Consider the following 6046-nt stretch of genomic DNA (forward strand, 5'->3'; position numbering starts at 1 on the left):
AAACTCTAAAAGACGAAAACGGGCCTTGTGGATGCTTCAGCTGATTTACTCGTGTGCTGGGCAGGGAGGGGATGGGGAAGGACAGGGGGAGAGCAAAAGAAAATTTTTCTTGGAGCGAAAGAAATAGAAGGCCAAGAAGAAGGGCAGGGAACATTTTGCTCGAGGTAACAAACTTTTGTGATTGGGACCTCCAAGAGTTTTGGGATAAGGTAAAGCTTCTGGCTGGCGTGGTGGACAGGCAGCTGCTACAGCCTCATTTTTCACTTCCTGAAATGACAGGTATGTCCGTATCGCCCATGTGTATTTTCCAGGCTACTGGAAAAGCACCAAAGTCACCATGCCACCCCTCCCCGGTCAGAAGCTGCTGCCCACAAAGATGCCCATGAATCACCGTCGATAACCATGTGCGAGCCTGACCTTTGGGACAGCTTGGCAGCTGCCCTGCAGCGGGCAGACGAAGGCTTCCAGCTCAGTTCTTCCAGTGATTTATTGAAGATGACTGTTCTTTTCAGGAACTGTGACTTAAACCTGTGATTTATGAAAACTCCATGTGTGCTCTTGCTCTTGCTATCCACGGATCGCTTCCAGCAGGGTTTCCCTGCCTCTGGCTGCCGGCCCCAGGGAGGAACTGGGACCGGGGCTGCACGTGAAGCAGCAGCTTACAGCCACCCATCTACTGAGCAACAGCATCTAAATTTAGTTCTCCATCTAATACCCGCTTTGGAGGAAGTGTCGGTTTTCCACCGGCCGCAGGTTGCCAGCGAGCTGACTGCTTGCTTGGTGACCGACTACAGCGCCCCGTGTTTTGTCACGTCCCATCTCCAGTCCTCTGGTAAGAGCAGTTCGTTGGTGCAGTTGCTTAGATATCACCAAAAAAACAGAGAACCCAGCTCAGTGCTCTGAGAAACGCGCTCTCTGCAAGCAGAGCACCTTTAACAGCGGAATGCAGACTGGGATTTCTGCGGCATCGCTTGTTTCTGTAGTGCGTGCACTATGGGGGGAGCTCCCTCTCTGCTTGCCCCTCAAAACATGGTCAGGAGAACAGCATTGCTCTTGCTGATGCTCGTAATTTCAACATCTCACTGTATTATTCCCCTCAGTCCCAGCACCCTGAGCAAAAACATCTACCAAAGATTTCTGCCTCAAGAAGAGACGTTAGCTTCTAATCTTGGCATCTGAGGAGAAACAAAAGGGACTCGAGCCCACCAAAGAGAAACTCAGAGAACCAAAGAGAAACTCAAAGGGCACGCAGAAGGCACATGCACATTATTTAGTCTGTGAATCCCACAAGCTCGTGGGTTTTAGGCTCACTCATCTGCTGGAGGAGCAGCCGAGGCTGGCCATGCCGGAACAGGAGAGTCACAGCTCCGGGGAACGCCTCACCTCTCGGCAGCATCGTGGCAGAGCGGCTGGGCTGGCAGCACCCTCACACCTTGCTGCTGCTGGGGCTTCTGCAACAGAGCAGCTCCCAGGCTGGGGACTGCGGGGCAGAGCGGCCGGCAGCTGCCCAGGAGCGGGTGTCCTGTTAGCGCAATGTTATGTGAAACGTAACTCACACAATGAATGATTTCGGACAAGATTAAATTCCGTTTGGTACTGATTCATGCTGCTAGCAGCGTGGCAAAGCTTAAAAAGCTGAAGCTGGAAACGCCTGGCAGTGTCTCTTCCGTGCAGGGGAAGGCAAGCACAAACCTAAGGCACCCACCACCTCCAGCACTTCCCCTTCCCTTCTCCAAGTCCACCCTGTCACCTCGTCTACCCCCCACACAACAGGAGGATCAGCAAATCTGGAAACTCAGTTTCAGCGAAATCATTAGGGGTGACTCGCTGTGTCAGGAAGGAAACAGGCTGGCAACGCCGCTTCCACACCGCACCGACCGCTGCGGTTCGGGAGATCGGCTCCTCGGGGCCCACGGCGGCATCCCGTGGGAAAAGCCACGTCCTGGGGGTCAGGGTGGTTTGCTGAGGGAAGAAGGGACCAGGAGGAGACAGGCCAGGCTTTGGGAGGGAAGCAGCAGGTTTTGCTGCAGCGAGGAAATTTCCATTGTGCTTCAAGTGAGCTGCAGCACTTGCTACAAAGGCAACGAGCAGCGTTACCGGTGCCTACAGCAGTTGCTTCCCGTGTTCCGGACATTCCTGGTCTCCCCTGAGCTGTTTGCCCTGGGACAGGCAGCATTCAGCTGGGAGAGCTGCTGCATAACCTGTGCGCAGCTCCCCCGTTTACCAGTTTGGGGAGTGATTTTTATTTACTATCTCTAGTTTCTCTCAGCCCCAGCCTTTTCCTCCTTTTGACTTTTTCTCCATCATCTTTTCACCGCACAGGCGATTCCACTTTGAAGCCGTTTGCCCCCACGACGCCAGTTGGTGCTGGCCACTGCCTCCCGCAGCTGCCTCCACACCCAAACATATTTATTAGGCCAATTTTGGTTTGATAATCCCCTGACTTTCATATATTCCCAGTTTTTAACGGGCATCAGCCATATACACAAACCATTGGGTCCTGCCCCCTCCCGCCCGCAGCTGCCTCCACACCCCTCGCTGTGCCCGTCCCCACATCGCTCTGGGGTGCTTCCCCGTCTGTGAGCACAGCAGCCTGTCTGTGGAGACGGGGGGCTCCCTGCAGCTGAGCTTGCTGTGTTTCTGTGGGCGACCGGTCACTGCGTGCAGCAGCCAGGGGAGCCCTCACTCGTGTCCCTGCCCTGTAGCTGTCCCCACATCAGCCACCCCGATATCCCGCAGGACAGTCCCTGTGCACCGGCCACCCCCCGCTGCGAGCCGCATAGGGTGCTTCCCCCATCTTTTAGCATCTTAAGCCCAACGTTATCTTTATGAGCCCAGAGTGATGTCCCACACTGAGAAACCAGGACAGGAACCGGGTCAGGAGCTGAGAGAGGTCATGACCATCCTCCCAGCCATGCTCCTCCCGCAGCAGGGACAGGATTTCATCCCCATAGGGATGGGCAACATGCCTGACCTTATCAGAGGCGTGTTGTTACCTGTGTCATGGGAATACAGGAAGATTTCAGTGATTTCAGCAAAACTCTGCAATCTTTGACAGAGGGGCCACAGAAGGAATTCTAGGAGGCACAAATGGCATTTCACGGTCTTACTCCTGCTGAGGACTTAAAAAATAGCAGCACCTTGAGTCACACCCAGAGTGGCAGGTAGGGGAGAAATTGCCATGAGAGCCTCCTCCTATCGCTAATATTTATGGCATCGGTAGAGCCACTCGGGCTCCACTCATGAGCACCACACAGAAACCCTTGTGGAAACAACCTGCCGCACCGGGACAGGGCTGAGCCACAATGACGAGGGGAAGAGAAGACGCACAAAGGCTCTACCAGCTTGATCAGCGCAGTGCCAGGCTACACCCTCCCTATTCTGGAACATCGGCTGTGAATATGCGCAAGGTTCACTGGCTGGTGCAATTAGGAGTCAGTCGAGGAGTGACTTATTCCTACCGTGAACAAATGAGGCCGGTGCTTCACAGGGGGAAACAGACAATTTCTTTTTCCTTTCCTGCGATGCTGGTTAACTGAATCACAGCCCGCAGCTGGGCTGGTGGAGGTGCGGGAGCTTCATTCGTCAGGCATTCTGCTGGAACCAACGCTGGCCAAAGCCCCGGGCTCTCCTGCAGCAGCAGTTAAATGAGCATCCCACTAAAATCCCGGGGCTGCAGCAGCCGTGGGGGTTTGGTGCTCTGGGACCCGGCTGGTCCATCCCTAATGGCTTTATGTTTACTCAGAAAAGCCAAGGCGCCGTCCCTGCCTTGTGAGCGTGCCCAGCCTGGCTCACCCACCCACAGAGAGGGAATTTCCATCAGCTCCTGAGGGCTCTTCTGAGAGGGCTGGGCTTGAGAGCAGCATTTATGTCCACAGGTCCTCAGTATAACATACCGATTGGCTGTTCTACCTTCAGGTACGCTGTCTTTATTACTTAAGGAGTCTTGAGCATGTTACAAATAGCTGCCCAATAAATACATCTATAATTATCAGCAGCTAAGGAACAGCAAACCAGCAAGAGCAGTGCAGATCCTGGCCTGGGCTTGTACATCAGACAGGGCAAGGCAAAAAGCTACCCAGATCACCACTATCACCCAGGCTGAGAAAAACACAGTGAAGATGTCTCCTGCCATCCCTGGGCTGCTGCATCTGCATTGTTTCAGGCACAGAAAAATCCATAAGCTCCATGAAAAGACAAAACAGAGCTTCTCCCCTGGCCACATGCTGCATGTTGGTCCCACGGGTATCAGCAGCTGAACATCACCACGAAAAACATGAACTACAGTGTGGGAGCCAGGCTTTGCCCATGAAAAGCCTGAGGTGGGAACAAGAGCAGAGAGCACTTCTCTGTGCTGGCTCTGAGGACACCCCACTTTTCAGTCTCCTCCCTTCCCTCAACTCCTAGCACCTCCCACCCCCTATTTCCTTCCCCTTCCTCTGCTGGGGTCTCCTCTGGGGATGCTCAGCATCGGCAGGGACACACCCGGCAAAGCAGCAACAGTTGTGAACCCACGAGCTGTCCTCTCCCCTGCGAAGGTGCCCGGGGGCACAGGTCTGAACCGCACCTCTCACATCTCTCCACCATCAGACTTTTCTGCTCAGGCTCCCAGAAAAGGGCATCTTCGCCCGGGCGCTGTGAGACCAATTGCCGGTGTGCCGCCTGGGAAAGCTGGTGAGAAGTGGCGCGTGGCCAAGCCCCAGGGAGAGTCACCTTAAGGCCGGTTTTGTTTTACGTTACCGGCATCAAACCAAAAATGCCAAACTCCCCTGCAACACAGCGGGGCAGGGGCTTCCTCGGGGAGCCCGGAGCTGCACCGCCTGTGAAGCTGGGCACGCTGGAATCACCAAATCACACAATGGCAGGGCTTGGAAGGTACCTCTGGAGATCTGGGCTACCGGAACGCTCTGCCTAAGATAACTGCAAGTAACAGCGATAAAGTTATCGCCGCTGCTTGCAATTAAGTTAGCAAGACCTAATAAATGCCATTAAAAAGCCAAAACAAAAGGCCTGAAATCTCAAATTTCTAGGAGAAGATCTGAATTGCTGGAGTAACAGGATCTCCCTAAGTTCTACTGCAAAAAAACCCGTTTATTGACAGCAGTGGCACTTTCTTGTTCTTCCAGCATTTCTGCAGCAGCCCGTCAGCGATCCAGTTCCTCAGTGCTGTGCTTTAAGTCGACCGAGCGAGACGAGCAGTAAGTTGCTACAGCAGATCCTAACATCATTTTCTCAGAATGCAGAACTGCTTTTGAATCTCACCGGGACAAGTGCTACATTCAGAGATCCCTGACACTGCTCTGCAGCGCTTCGCCGTAGGAGATGCCCCCCCGGAGCTGCCTTGGCCTCTGCAGTAGCAGGAGTGGCATGGAGCTGAGCTCCCCAGCGCCGTGCCAGGCATCATGCCAGCATGGGCACGGAGGGCACGGCCGGGGCCTGTGCTGGCACCGCAGACGACGCTCCTTCCAGCGCCAACAGCGGATGCGAGCATTAAGAACATGATTTTCTAGACAGGAAGACGACACAATTGGACAGGAATGTGTTTCTTATTTTGTTCCTGCTGCATGACCTCACTTCTCTTTATTTTTGCTTTCTCCAGACCACTCAGCACCTTCGGTTACTGTAGGTCAGCAGCCCTTCCCCTTGCTGCTAAGGGTGGCTGCTTCACTTCCCAGCCCATACTTCGTCCCTAAGAAGCCGTGTCCCCTCCTCGCTGGGCTCTCTTCCATCCATCGGCAATTGCAGGTTTTCCTGTACCACTGGCCAGCGGGCAGCAGGGCCGGTGAGTTTATCCCGGCTGGAGAAGGGGGATGTGGTCACTGTTGACCGTCCCTGCCCAAGCAACACCTTCTAGGTCCAACTAAAACTGAGACCATCACAAACAGAAGTCTGGGAGACCTATTTCAGGGTGAAATGTGTCTGGATTTTTCTCCTGCAGCAGATGCAAAATAGATACTCCTAAAGATACACACTTCTTTAGATCCTTCTAAAATGAATGATTGTTGTACCCACAAGCTCGCCAAGGATGGAAGTCCTGACTTCTGGC

Source organism: Buceros rhinoceros, unplaced genomic scaffold, assembly GCF_000710305.1.
Source record: "Buceros rhinoceros silvestris isolate BGI_N320 unplaced genomic scaffold, ASM71030v1 scaffold8884, whole genome shotgun sequence".
Lineage (NCBI taxonomy): Eukaryota > Metazoa > Chordata > Aves > Bucerotiformes > Bucerotidae > Buceros > Buceros rhinoceros.